This window comes from Rhinolophus ferrumequinum, chromosome 2, assembly GCF_004115265.2.
Source record: "Rhinolophus ferrumequinum isolate MPI-CBG mRhiFer1 chromosome 2, mRhiFer1_v1.p, whole genome shotgun sequence".
NCBI classification, from domain to species: Eukaryota; Metazoa; Chordata; class Mammalia; order Chiroptera; family Rhinolophidae; genus Rhinolophus; species Rhinolophus ferrumequinum.
This window is the reverse complement of record NC_046285.1, coordinates 105,152,618-105,171,567: the sequence shown is the minus strand read 5'-3', so window position 1 is coordinate 105,171,567 and position 18,950 is coordinate 105,152,618. Positions and strand designations below refer to the sequence as shown.

The 18,950-nt window shown below is 44.3% G+C and overlaps 1 protein-coding gene and 1 non-coding gene across 3 annotated transcripts in view; one reads left to right on the top strand and one right to left on the bottom strand.

Moving 5' to 3' along the window:
- DSCAM (DS cell adhesion molecule) overlaps positions 1-18,950 on the top strand; it is a 640,159-nt gene that overhangs the window by 33,650 nt on the left and 587,559 nt on the right. The window lies entirely within an intron of this gene.
- Positions 7,405-7,507, bottom strand: LOC117014799 (U6 spliceosomal RNA). The gene has a single exon (XR_004421613.1). It is a non-coding gene; the product is annotated as a U6 spliceosomal RNA (small nuclear RNA).

The window sequence follows — 18,950 nt, the reverse complement described above, 5'->3', positions numbered from 1 at the left end:
CAACATCCCCTACTCTATTTTCTTTATAGATTGGCCTTTTCTGTTTCACTCACATAAATGGAATCATATAATATGTTGTCTGTTGACTGGCTTATTTCACTTAACGTCACCCTGTTTCTGAGGTTCATCCCTGCTGTGGCATATATCAGTGCTTCATTCCTTTTTATAGCCATGTGATATTCTATCATATGGATGTAGGACATTCTGTTTATCTGTTCTCCAGTTGATTGGTATGTGCATTGTTTCTAGTTTTTAGTTGAAAATAATTAATGCTGCTATGAAAATTTGTACACATGTTTTTGTGTGGACCTACGTTTTCATTTCTCTGGGGTCTATACCTAGGAATAGAATTGCTGAGTCATATGGTAAAATTACGTTTAACTTTTTAAGAAACTGCCAAATTGTTTTCCAAAACAGGTGCACCATTTTACATTCCCAGTGTTTGAGGATTCCAATTTCTCCACATCCTTGCCAACACTAGTATTATTTACTGTTTTTATTAGAGCCATTCTACTGGATGTGAAGTGGTATGTCATGGTGGTTTAATTTGCATTTCCCCAAAGACATAATGTCGAGCATCTTTTCAGTGCGCTTACCAGCTATTTGTAGATATTTTCAGGTGAAATGTCCATTCAAATCCTCTGTGAATTTTTTCCTATTGTTTTTTTTAAAGAACGCGGTAGAGAAAGCCGAGCAATGTGGAAGTCTGCAGATATGGTGATTAGTTTTAGAAATTAGCAGCAATAGAGTGTGCCCTACATTCTGGATTGTTCTGAACCTGGTTGTTGAAATCCATCATCGTATCTCTACACCTCAACAAGCACAGTCGGGTCTGAGACCTCATCGGTCTATACCACAGGAGCAGAGGGGTGCCCTGGATGGGGTGCAGGGTGCGTTGGCTATCTGGTGTGCTCTCTGTCCCTAGCAGATGCTATCAGTGCATGCGCAGGTGCCTAGACCTGTCTGTGTCAGTGTGATCTGGAGATTCCCAGCTGCCAGTGTCTGCCTCTTACTGCCTGTGGGATTTCCCTATAAGGCTGGTCTGTCCAAATAGGGTGGGCTGGAGGTGCCAGGGAATTAACGCCCCCCCTTTACCCCGCAGCAGCCCTCCACCAATAACGGATGATTGGTGGTGGTACGTACCTAGTCAGTCCGGGTTCCTATTACACAGCATTATAGTCGTAGTGGTTTATCAACAACAGAAATGTGTTTCTCACAGTCTGGAGGCTGGAAGTCCAAGATCAGGGTGCCAGCATGGTTGGGTCCTGGGGAGGCCCTTTGTTGGGTTGCAGTCTGCTGAACTCTTGTTTCCTACATGCAGAAAAAGAGGGCAAGAGAGCTCTCTGGGGTCCTTTTATAAGGGCACCTATCCCATTCATAAGGCTCCAAACTCGTGACTTAATAACCTCCCAGTGACCCAGACCTCCTAATACCATCATATTAGGGGTTAGGATTTCAGCGTAAGAATTGCTTGAACATCCAGAGCATTGCAGTGTACAAATAACCGGGCTCCCTCAAACCACAGGTAAGACTTCTGAGGTATGTATTTTGCACAATTTTGTAGAGCTTCCCCACAAGATGAAGCTTCAGGCCCGTTTTTATAGCAGATGTTACAACGCACCCACCCCAGTGGCAGGACAGTAGATAGCTTGCAATTCAACCCTTGATTAGGATCCGCCTCTGGAGAGCTCCAAGACACTGCCCCTTGTTCAGTGGTACGGGCTACTTGTCCTGCCCTGGGACATGGTGGCAACTGTGTCCTCTTGCCTCCACTGTGGTCACGGTCATGCTACCTTGGGGCATGCTGGACATTATGATATGGTCCCAACATTCCAGAGCTGAGTGCAAACAAACTGACCTTTAGGATCGGGCAAGGGTGTCACCTAGTGAGGAGGGAGCAGCAAAGATTGTTCAAGACCAGTCAGGTTGACACTGGGAATGGTCAAAAGAGGGGGTGTAGGACAATCTCTGGGGTAAACTGGAGGATGGATACAGGTTGAGGAGATTGCATTTGGTGGCTCAGGGATCATGCCACTCCACAAAGCAGAGGGGCAGCACTCTGTGGGTGGCATATGCTCTGGAGATGATTTTGACCCCCACTGAGCAGTAGGTGAATGTGTAACCCCCAGAGTCTTCAATTGTAAGATTGTAACAGTGTGTGTATAAAGGCAGGGCCTGGCTAGGACCTCAAGGTGAAAGGTCATCCTTGGTGGGTGTATTTGGGTCCACTGATCTTCCTGAGGCATGGTGACTAGAAGTGGTGACTAACTGAAGGACAATTGGGATGGGGCCGCCATTGCATCAGTGTTTTAGCAGGAAGGTTTGATGTCTTAGGTCAGTTCCAGGGAGACAGATCAGGGAGGGTTTGCGTGTAGGACATTTGGTGGGGGAAGCTCTCAGGACACAAAGCAGTGAGGCTTGGGCAGAGAAGGAGCGGCTGTGAGATGCCACCAGAGCCTCAGCTGACTCCGAAAGACACTCTGAGCTGAGAGCCCCTCAGAGTTGTCCGACTTGAGCTTGGTCCCCACAGCTCGTTTGACCAGCCATTGGATGAGCGATGTCTCCAGCGAAGGGGCTTCTTTGGGTTGAGGTGGATTCCCTAGAGAAACTTAGCTGTGAGCTCCCAGCAGGCAACATGCCCTGCAGGTAGTGGGTGAGTACCTGAGACCTGAGGTGGGAGGCTGGGCAGCAGATTATAGGGTCCCTTACAGATAACAAGAGCCAAACCATGTCACCCAGTGAGCATGAAGCCGAAGGGCACTGGTGGCTTGTGCAATGCAACATCTCACAGTCATAAGCTGCAATATAGGAAGATGCCCTTTGGGAAGATGATAGAAGGGGGGGGCTAGAAAATATCCCTCCACCATCATCCTCAGCCTGTTTATTCTCTGCTCTCTCTTCTCGCGTGCCCCACCAGAGTTTGGCCACTCTGTGGTTCTGGCTTTGCCGTTACTTCTCCATCGCCTTACAAGATGCCTCCCTTTAATTTTGTTGTGACTTCTGGGCCTTTATGTGGTCAGGCCCTGTGAACAAGTCAAGGTTTCCCCCTTCGTGGTGTGCTAGGGAAGAGCGAGGAGGGCTGTGGTTACTCGTGAGGACTGAGGAGGTCCAGCAGTGGACTGGAGCTGCCCAAGGGGCATGGAGAGGAGGTGTCCCCCAAGGGGTGTGAGGGCAGGAGCACCAAGAACCTGCAATTTGGTTGATGACAGTTAAGGGTAATCAAAAGACCAAGGACAGGAACCAGTGCCTAAGTGGCCATCCAAAGGCTCAGGAGGCTGGGCTGGAAAAAGGCAGGTATGAGAACCTGTGTTTAGATGGCAGGTTTATAGGACATGGATGGTTTCCTTACCGTGAAGGAACTGGGCACCATATGGTTAGGTGGTCAGTCAGCAACAGAGGTCAATAATAATAAAGCACTAATCAAATATTTATAATGCTTTTCATTATATATTACCTTGGACCTGCTATGCAAGAATAATTTCTTATGATGAGAAAGCCAATGGAAATCCACTCCTTGAATGCATTTGTGCATATTGTAGCATTTATAAATTTTCTGGACCTCATCACTGTCAAAATGAAGGATGAGTTTTGACTGCCTTTAAGATTTGGAAATAAATGATGTCACTTTTTCGCCAAGGTCATCCAAAGCTATTTGTGTAGCTATTCTACATTTATAATACAGGAGCTAGAATGAAAGTTTAAATATTATCAGGTACCCACCAGGTAAATTCAGAGAAATGAGTACCTACAGGATGGGGCATTGTGGGAATTGGGTGCCACCCACGTGGCCCTGCCCCTGTGGAGCTGACGCTAAAGAGCTATATGAACAATGGCAGCATTTCAGAGTATGTCAGCGACAAAGTAGACTGTGCATTAGGAAAACATAGCGGGGGACTTAATGCAGCCTGTGGGTCACGCAGGGCAGTCAGACCAGCTTCCGTTGTGACAAAGGCATCCAGGATTATAAAATTGGCATGCGGAAGGAACTGAGTAAAGGTCAGCAGGGCTGGAGTGCAGAGGATGAGGCTACACCAGGCAGAACCCCAGCAGGAAACAGAGGGCACTCTCAGGTTAGAAAACATCGGGAATGTTTAATAAAGCAACATTTACAAGGCTATGGGCTGGATGTCCGGAGAGCATAAAGGATGATGCAGTGCCCTGGGTCCTCTGTTGGCTAACTTGTCACTGTCCATAAGCCTGGTGGGGTGAGGGGATGGTGGAATGGTTCCCAGAGCCTGGAAGGAGAGATCCGCTTTGACAAGAGGAGTGATCTTTGGCTGATGGGTGCCAAAGGGGCCGCATGAGGAAGTGAGCCAGAGGACTCCACTGTCTTACCCACCTCTGAACTGTGGGGGCTCCCAGTGCCCAGAACCCATTGGAAGTCAGAGGGCATAGGCGGCTCCTTGGTGTAGTCGATACTGACCAGATTCACGGGCCAGAGGACAGGGAGGAGAGAGGCTGTGGATGAACAAACAGAAGGGATCTTCCCGGAGAGAGGGCGGGTGGCACAGAAGTGGGCAATGGGCAGGCTGTAGTTCATATTAAGGATTATCTCTTAGTCAAAGGCCATTGGGCAATTATTGAAGCATTTAAGAAAGGGGGTGTTGTGACCATTTTATTATAGGAAGGTAAAGAGGTAGCAGAGTAGGGGAGGGATTGGAGAAGAGCAGGAGTGGATTCTGGAAGGCCATTTATGCAGCTGCTAGAGTTCACTAGGAGAGATGATGGGAGCTAGGACTAGGGCTGAGCAACGCAGCTGAGGACAAGTGGCCAATTCGAGATGTGTTTAGGAGAGTCCAGTGTGGACAGCTGGGTGGACATGCCTTTCACTGATAGAGGGAGCGATGGAGTCTGAGCAGTTTGGGGAGTGAGGAAGGAGAAAATGTAAGTTCACGTGTGATCCCGGTCAGTTTGAAATGCCTGTGAATACACTCAGGTGGAGTATCAAAGAGCAGGGGCAGGTGTAGGTGTGGCCCTCAGGAGACAGGCGTGGGTAGAGTGGAGCGCTGGCCTAGACGGTCAGTTAGGCAGTGGGTGTGGCCGAGATCACTGAGGAGCAAGTGCAGAGTAAATTGCACAGAGGGACTCAAAATCCGAAAAACACCAACATCTTGGGATTAGGCAAAGTGAGGTGACTCAGTAAAGAAGACCGAGAGACAATGGCCATAAATGGTAGGAGATCAACAGGGACAGGGCGGGAAGCAGGTTAGAGTGGGATGTAGAGTGACTGAGAAGGGAAGGAATGGAGCCTGGGATGTGTGCATGTCCTCAGGGAAGGCTTGCTGAGAATGGGGAGGGGAGAGACCGGTCAGTCATGGCGGGGGTTTGAGGAGAGAGGAGAGCTCAGTGAGGTGCTCAGTGAGAGGACCTGAGCGTGTTTAAATGCTCCCAGTCAGTGGAGAATCAATGGCAATTGAGACTACAAGGACCCAGGAGTAACCCAAGCATTGAGAGAAAATTTGGAATGAGGAAGAAGCCAAAGCCTTGCCATCCTCAGAGCATCCCTCCCCGGCGTCATCCCCTTCCGGAAGAACGATGTCTGCGCTTCCACTTAAAGGAAGGTGTGCGTACTCAGCCCCACAAGGCCACAGCCGCACTCAGGACGCCAGGGGGCCTGTCTCCCATCTCTGTAGACACGACCAGAAGAGTACCTCGCATGGGCCAGGACGTTGTCTCCACTGTAACCCAAGTGAGGGGAGCACGGATCAGATCCTGGCACATTGGTAGAGTTGGTGGTGGAGGTGAGGCGGTTCAAGGCCTTTTTAACTGAGTATGTCTCTTCTCTATAAAGGGGGAGGGAAGACTGGCTCCTGAGAGTGAGGGGTCTGAGGAGTAGGGAGGTTAGAGAAGGTGAAAGGGTCATTTTGGCGAGCAGGAGAGGCCCGTGTAGGTTAGTGACCATGCGTTTGTTCTGACACGAATCTTCCCAGTTGTGTGATTTTTGCCAACACTCAAGGGTCCAGATGTGGGCGTGAAGGTGGCTTTTCCCATCCTCCCGTCCTCTCTCCCTCACTCTCTTCTTTCCTTACTAATCTGTCCAAGTTGGAGTTCAGTACATACGTGTCTGTATATTCTAAGATCCCCAAACAACTCAGAAGTTTGGGGATCATAGAAACACAAATCTGTCATGTTTATAGGTGATGAATACATGAGGAGAAAGAGAAGGGAAAGGCTGGAGGCCTGAGATCGGTTATTAGTGTGTGTTGCAAAAAAAATATCTCAGGAGGGATTCTGCATCATGGTCCTGCCACATCAGAGAACTTAAAGCTTTTATATTTTTCTTTAACAGATTTTTAGTCACCTCCGTTGGCTGCTTTAGTTGTTTTCTCAGCCTTGGGGAGGCAATGAGGTGACACACGTGGGCTCACGTGGCAGGTGGTCTCATCCTTTCACTGCCCTGTGGGCAGAGAGAGGCCGTATGAAAGTCACAGCCATCATTTGCATTTGTAAAGCAAAAGCCGGGGATCACATCTGTGTCTACCATATGGCAGATGTGCCGTACGTGTTTTTAAAAACATCTGAGTTTTCAGCTGTGCAGCACTCATTCCAGACCTGGGGAAAGAGCAAGAGGCTTAAGAATGTGTATTCCTTTTCCTCTTAGAAATCCACTTATCTGACTTACCTTCCGTTTAATTCACATGAAGAGAATCACAGTTTGTCATGATTCTGAAATGTCAACAACAAATCCCAAATTGCTGCTTTCTGAAGAAGGATTCTGCAGGCTGGGCCTAGCCTAGCTGGTTGGTGGGTGTGCTTGGCTGAATAACGCTGCCACCTTCCCCGGGGTGTTCATGCCTAACCCCCGGAACCCGTGGATTATCTTATGTGCGGAAGTCATTTTGCAAATGTATTTCAATTAAGATTTTTGGATGTGGGGAGATTATTCTGGATTATCTAGTAGGCTTAATCTAATCACAGGGATCCTTGGAAGAGGGAAGCAGGATATCAGAGGGACAGTAGGAGATGTGATGATAGAAAAAGAGGTTGGAGCAAAGTGAGGAAGGGGTCACAAGCCAAGGAATGGAGGTGGCCTAGAGAAGCAAGGAAATAGATTCTCCCCAGAACCTCCAGGGGGAGCACAGGTCAGCTGACACGTTGACTGGAGCCCCATAAATCTGATCTTGGACTTCTTGCACCCATAACTGTAAGATAGTAGATTTTTTTTTATTGTTGTTATTGTGGGTTTATTCAGAATGGTCATAGAATGCCCTCCTTTTTGGTTGGAATTTTAAAGAGCTACTGCATTTATAAACTTTCCATGCTATTTAACAAGCAAGCAGTGTCATGTTGGGATTTGAGGAAGTCCAATAGACATCACCGTTCTCTACTAACTTGCCTTTTTATTACATTTTTATTTTTTTATTAGTGTTAGGTGTACAAACCAACATAATTATTAGATATTTAAAAAATATGGAACGTTTCATGAATTTGTGTGTCATCCTTGCGCAGGGGCCATGCTAATCTTCTTTATATCGTTCCAATTTTAGTATATGTGCGAAGGAAGCGCGATTTGTGTTGTTTTAAGCTAGTACATTTGTATTAGTTTGTAACAGTGGCAACAAGGCACTAAAACTGTAAGATCATTTATTTTAGATGTTATGTATGTGTGTGTGCTTCACTGCTCAGATATCGGATATATTTACATGATTGGTTTCCCTGGACAAGGGGAGGCGATGCAAGCAGTAAACTTGAGTTGATGTGTTAGCTACCATCTCGACCCTCAGACCGTACGGATTCAGAGTTAGAGAGCAGGCACCACCCAATGTAAGCCCCAGTGGTCTGGTTCTGTCCACCCAGCTCAGTCCGGAATATAGTGGATGTTCACTCATGTGGCAAACACAGACTCTGAATTAAGGAAATGGAATGTTCCTTTTGGCCCAAGCTATCTCCTTATATATGTGACTCAACATTGTCCTTTGCTTACAAACATAGCTGCTGATGTCTAAAAATGTCAGTGTAGGGTCATGACATTTGTCCAAAAATACACTAATTTACTCTTGGAAATAAGACATTTCAGTGGTTTAGGCTATGATTTTATAGGGTTGCAAAAAATTTTGCCCCTCATTTATACTAAATTGCTCCACTTTTAAATGCTTTTTAATTTTTACAATGCTTATTATTATTTTTTTCTAATTTAAGAACAATACATACTGAATATGTAAAATTTGTAAAACACTTGAAGCACAAACCAAGAAGCCAAGAAAACTGTTGTAGTTCTACAATGTAGAGATGGATACTGTTAATATTTTGGGATATCTTTTGTCAATATTCATAATTAGGTGCTTGTCTGATGTTTTTTACTGCTTCTTGAGCATTTCCCCACATCAACATATATTCTGTAATATAGTTTTATAATGGCAGCATTCTGTTTTATTATATGTATCATGCACAGTTGACTTAGCGAATCTGATCCCTATTGTTGTGAATTTAGGTTGTCCTTGGAATTTTATTGTTGCCTGTTCATGGGCTTTGCCCATTTCTTTTTTGGTATGTTATTTGAAAAATGGGTTTCTCAGATTTTTGTTGCATGGTAGGGTTATTAATTTTTTTAACAGATATGTACAGTTTTGAAGGTCATTGTTTGCATTTTAATTTTGCTGATGGTGAACTTTTTTGATATATACATATTCAATTTTATGTAGTCTAAAGTATTTGGCTTTTCCTTTTTGGGTGTATCTGTGGTGATTTTTGTTCTTTATTATTTCCCAATTTTCTTTAGTTCTGAGGGCATACTTGATCTAACCCGCTTTTTCTTTTAGGTCCGATGCAACTTTCCTTCTTCATGGTGGACCAGTGCTGTTTATAATCCTTACTCAACCTCTTAGTTCATTCCATGTTAAGAATAATTTTTTTCCCCCTTAACATATTTTTGACCTGAAATCTCCTCAGTTGGCTAATTAGGTGGCTTGGTCATTTAATCTCATCTTTTAGCAGATTCAGGCTGAATTCAAAATATATAGAGATCAGTATTATATGAGTCTATAGATGTGAACATACTCATATTGTGAGTTAAATACCTATGAAAGGTAATTTGCATCTCATTTGCATCTTCACCTCCAGATGATAATGAAAGAAATTCCTAGTATATGGCTTCCATTTCCCACATTAAAGTGATGTCCCCTACTCTTAACAACACAAACCGATAAATTATTAAAAAATTAAATCCTTTGAATTGCATTAAAATTTGAAGAAAAGAAATGATTTATTTCTAACAAGGAAGGAAAAAAAACAAGTTGAAAAAATATTCTGGGCTTCTGAAATTTCCCATTCCACTCTTTCCCTGCTTATGTTCCAAACAATTGGTGTAAAAACAATCCTAAACAAATGTTTATAGAGGCTGCACTCCGAAATACTGGTAATGAATTCTACATAACAAGCACACTCTTCCCCCCGGCTGTTTGAATTTAAAGTATACATTTTGTAGTAATTTTGATGACTTCATTTTGAAACGGTTCTTAACAGACATTTTGGAAATGTCTCACGTCATGAATTTATTCATAAACCAGCCTGTCAAAAACCTTAGCTTTCACTGGGGAGATCGTATCTGAGATGCCTGGGTAGCTGTTCTACCTGTAGCGTCTGCCATCTTGAAAGATCATTACTCATTTCCATTACACCTTGGATGTTCTGGCTCGCTGCCTGCTGGGTTTTAGGACTGTGTGGAGACCATGGCATTGAGTTCTCATCTATGTAGCTCTGGATAAGTGCTATATTCCTCCTCTAATTATGATGGTAACTTGTGCTTCGGAGGTTGTGGTGTTTCCTGTTAATGGTCAATGTTGCTCATCGAAAGGTGATAAACCAATAATAGGATCTTGGAACAGGAGAGTAAAGAGAAGCACAATATGTCATTTTTTTCTTCACATGCTAATACCCCTAATGGCAACTAATAGGCCTTCATGTTTATTTGTTCAATAAACAAGCCATTGGGTTTGAACAAGAGGTCAACATGGTCAGCAGTGAGGACAGTGCTCCATCAAGGGACATTATTTGATGGCTAGAGCAAGTACTGGAAAGTTTTACAGTAATATCATCGTAGTTACAACACACGTTTCCTCCCCCTCTGAGCTCTACGGGGTGAAGAAAATAAGCAGATGCTGTGCCTTTCCATTTCCAGTTGATGGCCCTTTGGTAGTGCCCTTTCATGAAGCGTAACACTCATGCACGTGTGTTAAACCAGCCCTTCTCACACCTCAGTTTGAACATGCATCACCCGGAGATTTTGTTAAAATGCAGATTCTGGAGTGGGAGGCTGAGATTCTGCATATCTAACCAACTCCCAGGTGATACTCAGACATTGGCGGGTCCACAGACCACACTTTGAGTAGCATGCTGATTCCAGCTTTCAGGATGGAGGGAACAGAGCCCATCAGAGTAGATGTAGGGCCTCTTCTAATAATAGGGCATGTGTTTAAGGCGGCAGAATAGTGTGATGGATAAAAGTGCTCTGGGTGTAAATCCTGGCTCTGCCAGTGCTAAATTTCGGGTGGTAACAACCAACTCCTAAGTCTTTATGGCCAACGACAACAAAGATTTACTTTTTGCTCACATGATGACAGTGTCCAGATGAATGTTGGCCACACGTCTGCTCATTTAGGATAGATCCTGATGGCAGCCTTAGCTGGGGCATGCCATTTTCCCTACATCTGTTGGGAACCTGAAGTGGCTCCTAAAACTTCTGCTTGGATTTGCTTATGTCATGTCTGTTCACATGCTATTGGTTAGAGTAAATCACATGGCCAAGCCTGCTATGAGTAGGCAAGGAAGTTGCCTCATTGTGCACGGCCGCAGGTAGGGATGGAGCTTCCCCTACAGGGAAGGGCGTGAAGAGTTGGGACAGGAACACAACCTTCCACAGCCACTGGGCAGCTATGCACTCTTGTCCTTTTCACAGGGCTGTTTCCAGGATTGAATGAGCTGAAATGGGTAGCACATGGCACTTGACACATAGGAGAAGCGCAATAAATGTTTGTAATTATAACTGTTATTGTTTTTGTTCATATTCTTCCCCTGATCCTCACTGCCCAGTCGCTGTCTCTTCCACGCTGAGGAAGTTCCCTGTTCTGGCTTCCACGACAGCTGGGACACACAGAGGCCCAGTGTGGACCCAGCGATCCAGTCACCTGAGGCTCGTTGGTCAGTTAGGTGCTCACCTGCAGTTCCAGGTGGCCGGGTTGTCACACAGCCAGTCATTTCTAAATCATTTTAGGCAGTGGCTTAATTTTCTTGCCCATCACATTTTCTGAGTTTTTGGCTTGAGTTTCAGATCACTTGATTCCTGTTCTTATGACCTGTTCTTTGATCATTTGTTCTACAGATATTTATTGAGGATCCAGTGTATGCCAGACGTTGTGTGAGTAACAAGGATACATATAAAGCATGGTTACTGGTGAATGAGAGGTTATGAATGTCTGTTCCACGGAAGCCCTGGTTCATTACTGACAAACCACCAAGTGATTGTGGATGAAGCTGCAAAGGTGGAATCCAGCCTGAATTTCCTGGAATCTGTGCAGCTTAAACATATTCAGTGAGCCTAGGGGGTAGTAGGCTTGTGAGCAGGGCAGGTACGTTACCTGGGCTTTCGGAAAAAAATATGGGTCAGTATGTGTAGGCTGGAGGAGTGTTCAGTGATTAGGAACTTGGTGGAGGGAGAGATTATAGGGGTGTGAGCGAGCAGGGCTGGGCGATATGTGTATGTGGGAGAAGACTGTGACGAAGGACCCAGGACTTCTGACAATCGTGATGCCTAATCAGAAAGGAATTGTGACTAGGAAAATGGTTTAGGGGAGGAGAAAATGATGCATTCAATTTGGACCATGCATTTGTGTTGCAAAATGGATAAGCAGATAGAGATGTCCGTAAAAGGGCTTCAGATAATCTGCAAACCAGCTAACGAGATTAACTAATTGAGGATCCATTACATAATACGTGTTAGTGTACAGAAGGAAGAGTGTAGACCAAGGCATATGAGTCCTTAAATGCTGAAGGAAAATATCTGCGGTAATGCGATAGCTCATCTTGCCACGCGTGTAGTTTTCTTTTTCCAGTTTGACTAAGAATAGGCATGCTGTATTCATGACTCTGCACAACAAAGTCAATATGTTAAATTTAACTGTGATTTAAATTGATGCTGCCTAAGTGCCCAGAGACCGATGAAACACAAGGGGGGAGGAAAAAGCAGCCACTGCCACTGTTGCCTAATGATAGAAAAGATTTGAAAATCAAAGGCATTGGCTTAGCCTCACTGTGCAGCAAGGAACAAAACCAAATTAATTATGAATGAGATGAATAAATAATTTAAATATATCACTTATTGGCTCTTTATTGCTCAACGCTTGAAAAATTATTTCAATTAGAAACTTAAACTGAGTTTGATAGACGACGAAGAGTGTGCAGCTCAAGATAAATGCAAATCCCTTTGTGATATAAAAATTTGATTTGGCTGTATGAGGTCTATTAAAAAGAAATTAATAATCTCCAGGAAAAAGAGGTCGCTCCAAGAAAGGTTGGCCTTTTCCCACAGAATATTGCTTATTTTAAGAGGGGAAAAAATCAATAAGCTTATTATAGAGATAATTAAAAAAAAAAATCAAACCACAAAATACCACCAACCTCCCAAGCAACCAAACTAATAAACGTTTGTTTCTCTGGATTTCATATTAAAATCATAGGGTGGGAGCGCTACCTGTATTTCACATGATCTTAACTTTTGTCTCATTCCCAAGGAAATGATTCAGTCTCTCTGTGTTTGTCGGCCGCATAAAACACAGCAGTGCACGTTTCCATTTGTTACACCTGCAAAGGGAGGGATTTGTCAGGTGGAAGCCACAGGGGATCTCATCCAAGACAGATATATCTTAGAAAGTCGGTTTGATTCCTATCCTTCCATGTCCAGGTGCTGCGAAACCCTCCCTCCACCTCACTGACAGAATGGCTAATTAATGAGTGCACTGTCTTTTGCATGTTCAGTCTAAACCCCAGAATCCTTCTCATCACGGGGGCCCCTGCAGACAGTCGGTGCTGGTTGATCAGAATAGGCACGTGGCATGAAAGCTGCCTGCCATCTGTCTGAGGAGCTGAGCGACGAAGAATTTGGTCCCATCTCCCTGGCATAGGAGCAATTTGTCTGGTTTGGTGACCACCAGCACACATCCATCACCTTATGGTTTAGCCTAGGCTGTAGAAGTGAGTTCTTTCTAGTTCACATGTGGACAGTAAGGGCCAGAAGTGAAATGTGAAGGAAATAAGTCACACGTGGACTTTCCCTTTTTGTACCTACATCTCCATCTGAGGGAATTAAATACGTGCTAAGAATCAGATGTCCTCCTCCCTCTGTCCTATTACAAATGCAGTACTCATCACCAACAAAAAGCAAACAGAAAACAAGTGAACAGCGGGACCACCAATGCCCAGTTTTAGGCAGTTTTCGAAAGATTTTGAAAGTTGCTAGAAATTCTACAGCAGGGGGTGAAAAAGGATACTCCTCAGCACAGATGTGGTTTGCTTGGCCCATAGGGTGTTTATTTCTGTAATTTGCCCGAGTGGGTCCCCGACTCTCCAGATATCACAGGCCTCTTCAGTGCCCTTTGTCTTGATCCCAGCAACATCTGAGGACAACTGACGTTGTCACTCCCAGCAGCAGACATCTGTCCTTCCCCCTTCTCAGTCACGTGTTTGTTCATCCCTCCTGTCATGGATTGAAACGTGTCCTCCTGAATTCGTAACTTGCAGCCCTAAGTCTGGATAGAGCTTTTAAGGAGGTGATGAAGGTTAAGTGAGGTCACCAAGGTCACCCAATCCAACAGGACTGGTGTCCTTGTACGAGGAGGAAGAGACACCAGGGCTGTGTGTGCACAGAGAAGAGGCTTTGTGAGGTCACAGGGAGGAGATGATCGTGAGCAAGTCAAGGAAAAAGCCTCAGGAGACACCGGGCCTGCTGCCACCTTGAATTTGGATGCTGGCCCCAGAACTGTGAGAAGGCAACGTCTGTGGTGTTTGCTGTGGCAGCCCGAGCAGACGAAGACACGTCACCTCCTCCTGAAACCATGTCTGAACTGCAGCAGTCTCTGCCCAGGGCTGAGGTGGGACCCACACCGGGCACCCTTGCCCCGAGGAGCTCCTCAGGCTTCCTCACATTTCTATTTTTCTGAGCATTAAAGAATCAGGCCTTCGTCTGAAAGTCTGAAAGACCTCCGGGCTTCTTACAAGCCATCAGAATTTTTGAAAGGGTGACAATATTTTTACTTTGAATGTTTGGTAATAAGGAAAGGAAAAGATGGGGCATGAAAGAATTACATCCTTTCCCCATGCTCTCACCTCTCCACTCTCCCCTGTGAAGGAAACCCGTGCCGCACAGGAAGCTGTTGACCTGAGGCTTCCTGGGGCGGCCTGGGCCAAATGACATAGAAGTGAGAGGACCCAGAAAACGCTTTATATTGGAAAAGGCAGGGAGTGGCTGCTGGAGGAGAAGGGTCCTTGGAGAAAGGGAGAGAGGCAGAGGGGAGAGCCTCTGGCTGAGCTGACGTCAGTATGTTTGGGGAACTTGAAATGTGATGGGAGAGTAAATAGAGGGTCTGCAGCCGAGTGTGTGTGTGTTGACGGGGTTCTAAAGGGGTTAGAATGAGGACACTCTATTTTTTTTGACTTTGTATAATGAGCATAATTGCCCTTCGGCGTGCTCCCAGAGACTTCTGCAAAGCTTTAATTTCACTTAAATTATTTTTGCCTGTCAGCCTGGTGTTTTCTAATGTGTTCGGTGGTAATTCTCTGCTCTGCTTTATGTCGTAGGTGAGAGCATCTCAGGCTATACACACACGTATGTATCCTCATATGTGTTAATGTATGTACATATACACGTATATAAACATACGCACGTATACATACATGTTTGTGCATATGTGTCTACATATGAAGTTAAAGTGCTTTTTGATTTATAGTGGGCTTAATAATACATAGGATTTGATCAATATATCATATCAGCCATGAACCAAAGAAATGGCTTCCAAATTTACCATTTTAGACAAGTTCTTGTTTTAGTCATGGTTTTCCTTAGCAAATAATTTGACTCCCTGCGAACTGGTATTTGGTCTTTTGTTTGCAGGTCATCATGTCTTTTCAGAGGCAACTACTTATCTGCAAGATCAATATGTTACACCCATTTCATTGATGTGAAGAACCTGTTTTTATCAGCAATGATAATATTGCTCTGGCGCTTGTGAAGAATGAGAGGTGGAGGCTGCAAGGGGCCAGCTGCTCGAAGATGGTTCTTATATTATCATGAATCAACCAAGAGCATGCGTGCGAAGTTTACCAGGGCAGCCATAGCAAAATCCCACATGCTGGGACCTTAAACCACAGACATCTATTGTCTCACCGTTCTGGAGGCCAGAAGTTTAGATCAAGTGTTGGTTCCTGGGGAGGGTCTTGAAGGAGAATCTATTTGAGGCCTCTTCCCTAGCTTTGGTTGGGTTGCTGGCAATTTTGGTGTCTGTTGGCTTATAGATGGTTACATGGCATTCTTGTTTGCCTGTCTTCGTGTCCAAATTTCCACTTTTTATAAGGACATCAGCCATATTGGATAGGGGCCCACCTGACTGCAGTGTGAGCTTATCTTCACTGATGACATTTGCAACAGTCCTCTTTCCAAACAAGGTCACCTTCTGAGATCCTAGGGCTGCAACACAGGAGTTTTGGAGGGACATGACTGAACCGCCAGCACATGCGAATCTATGCACCTAATAGCGATTAAGTGAGTTCTTTATAAAGCGAAAGAAAACCAAATAGGCCTCAAATGAAACGAGTACTGTTTTCCCCTTCTGCTTCGTGTTCTCAGGATGCATTATTTAGTTCCCTCTGGTGAGCCGGGTGAGGGCTGCAGGGACAGAACACCTTTGTAAAGCATGCCCCCGTCAATCCGTGTTCAGGGAGCTGGGCAGGGCCTCAGCTCTGTGCCTCCTGGCCTGGGTTCCTGAGGTTGGGATTAAGACCATGGGGGCAGGGGCACATGTATTTATAGCTCAAATGGGTATGTAGCCTTTTAGGACCAGGGCAAGAAACCATTTCACTGTATCCTGACTCCAAGAATGAAAAAGGACATGTTTTGATATTTTATTATTCTACTTATTATATAAATAACTAGTGACGCAATGGCGATTTAAGAGGATATCGTCAGAGTATTGCACGCTATCTGTTTCCCTCCTTGATTTATTAGGGCCTCTTAGAAGATATAAGGAAGCTATAACTGCATCCCACCCGCCATTCATTCATGAGAGCACTCATACAGGGTTCTGCTTCCATCAGCCGGTCAGTGCTAATCACATTTCCATAAAGATGTTTTCCCCATTACGTGAAGCATCACGGATGCACTCTGGGCACATAGCAAATATGAGTGGGATACTTACTATTTACTTGTTATATGATCCCTAGGAAATTGTGTGAACTCTTATTTAAGTTATTGGTTATGCTCTATCCTGTAACATCTTCAATGCTTTACTGCACTAGCGACAACATACTTACATGTGCACACACATGATTAACTTTTCCAAGAGTCAACCAACCCCAATCGCCTCTTCACGTGATTCCACATAACAGGATGAGGGGAATACGAGCATCAGAAAAGCTTCAGTGAAAACCATTCACGTGATCTTATCCCGTATCGCGTTCTTTCAATCTCAAGCACAGAGAAGGATGCGGAATTCTGAAAGTAATGCCCTCACGAGAGCAAAACAAGCTGTCAGGACTAAGCACTATGAGTTCCATTATGTGTAAGATAAAATGGACTCTAACCAGGGCCTCTGAGAATAGCCACTTATGATAAGCTCCATAAAGGTAAACATTCACGGGGGCGGGGGGTGTTCTAACTCCACAGTTTGAGGCTCCTGTGAATTCTGGACAGTGCCTTGTGAGCCTCTGATACGGGGAAGGACTGGGTGTCACCCATCCATTTCTTTTGAGACCCTTAAAAGCCAAGGCTCCGCCCTGGTTGGGAAGAACACCCAAGACTTACTGCTGCTAAATCAACCGAGACCCCAATCACAGCTATAGAGACAGTGTCTGCTTGGTCCAGGCTCCCAGCACTGAGGCTGGAAAGGAACATCTGACTTAAGAAGTAGAGCAGAAAAATCAATCTACTCTTCTGCATCATGTGTGACATTTTAATTACCTAGGCAGCTTATCAGGACATAATGAAGCAGCTGCTATGATTATGGAATTTTGTCCCAATTATTTACAAAGCTACACAGCTACTTCCGTGTTGTCATTGTCACGGCCAGTAGGCTTACGTTCTAGAGCAGGTGTGAAGGCTGATTTACGATCCAACTCAGATAATCACTCTGTTGCTGTCACTTTTTCTTTGGAGCCAAAGGATTGAGATGTGAGGTATTCTCTGAAAGTTTGGTTCGTTCCTGCCTCAGTTGTGTTCTGCTATCAGTGGTCTTTCCTCGTCTTCTCGGTTGTCTCAAGGCTTCTCGGGTTTCCTGCTGTCTTGAAGTATTATCAAGCTCATCTTCCTGATCAGTATCCTTCCAAAAGATGGCTGTGCAATATCCTCTAGTTATTCCAGAGGATATGATGAAGCATTTATAGTAAAATAATTGTCACGGGTTCTTAGTAATATTGTATTATTGTTTCAACAATATTGCTTCATTGTTGTGTCAAGCAGGTACCAGGCAATGACACAAAAATATTAGTATTTTTCTAGTACAAATTCTAGACTTAGATTCTGATGGCTCAATGGAAAAAATTCTTTTATTGGTTAAATTTAAAGCTATAGCAATGTTACATTATTTCATTACACCGTAAAACAGGGTAAAAATGTTCAACTAATCTTTTTGATTGATTACTGAATGCCCTCCCAATAATGTGGTTTAAATTAAAAGTTGGATTATGTCTTTAGACTTAAATCATCGTAGAATCCTTTCCATATGTTTTTACAGTAAATGGATTCTAATATTAAACACAAAAGCCACATATTGTGTGCCCAAATTGCTAAATTCAGAGGACCCTGGATTTTGGAGAAAGTGCTTAAAAATAGGTATTGCCAAAAGTCACTTAATATGACTAGTTCTAGGGCAGGGAAGTTGGAGACAAGAACCAGCATTCCCAACCCAAAATGAAACAGAAGAAATGGACCAATATTGGTACGAGATGCGATAGGTTTAACAAGCTGTGTTTCTGCTTTCGTTTCGCTTGGGAGGTCATGATACAGTATTTCCTCCAGTGAAGCTATGAAGTGAAAGTTCTTTGTCTCACCAACCAAATTACCCTTTAACCCAAAAGGGAACCAAATTTATTTACAAACAAAACAGGATAGGCAGGGTCACTTCCCTATTGCCTGAATTTTCATTATGTTGCCCTTTTACATTAATAAGAAATGTGCACTGGTGAAACATTTATTTTTTTTTCAGACCACAGACATACGGATTTAGAAAAAAAAATCTAGATCCATTTGTTGTAATGTTTTCTTACTCAATAGCATGTATTCATTGCAGAGCTAAACAAAACACATTTAGTTAATGGTGAATGTTTATGGAATTGTTGGAAGAGAGGTGAGGGAAGTGGAAGGCATTTTTGATTCTGGTGTTAATTTGCTTGAGTGCTATACATACAGTCAGCTTTCTGCAGAACAGGTCCTTCACTCTGAGTCACCTTGCTTCACTCTGGGTCACCTCACTTCACTCTGGGTCACCTCACTTCACTCTGGGTCACCTCACTTCACTCTGGGTCACAGAAACAGGTCCTTCACTCTCGGTCACCTTGCTTCACTCTGGGTCACCTCACTTCACTCTGGGTCACAGAAACAGGGCCTTCACTCTGGGTCACCTTGCCAGGCAGCAGATGGATGGGTGTCCACTTACTCCAGCTTACATATTGTAATGCCCATGTTTCTGTGGCTTCTTTTCCTACTTCGTGTTTGCCGTTAATGATCATTGTAAACTGCTTTCCTCAGCATA